This window comes from Amphimedon queenslandica, unplaced genomic scaffold (genome assembly GCF_000090795.2).
Source record: "Amphimedon queenslandica unplaced genomic scaffold, v1.1 AMPQUscaffold_11839, whole genome shotgun sequence".
Lineage (NCBI taxonomy): Eukaryota > Metazoa > Porifera > Demospongiae > Haplosclerida > Niphatidae > Amphimedon > Amphimedon queenslandica.
In genome coordinates this window covers 10,910-11,253 of record NW_003547921.1, presented here as the reverse complement: position 1 = coordinate 11,253, position 344 = coordinate 10,910, and positions in this window count along the sequence as shown.

The following is a 344-nucleotide window of genomic DNA, read 5'->3' as shown; positions in this document are numbered from 1 at the left end:
AAATTCAAAATTTAATGCCTTGCCTCCTTGGCCAACCCCCAAGCATGGTTGTGGTTGGGGCTTTATGAACCCCACCAATACATAAAAATGTATAGAAATAATCAGATCAATTGCCGGGAGGTTTTCAGCTAAAAGAAAGTATTAATCTTGCATATTATTTTTTTATTAAATGTTTAAAGACGAGGAACAGGAATAGATACAGGATTGCAGGGAAGACAGAGCTCTTGAACAAGGACTCATGTCAAGACTATAATATTAATTTTACTTGTCATCAATATAGTAGATATTTGATCAGCATATCTATTCAATGCTGTCTCTCATAAAAGCTGTAAAGTAATTAGCAA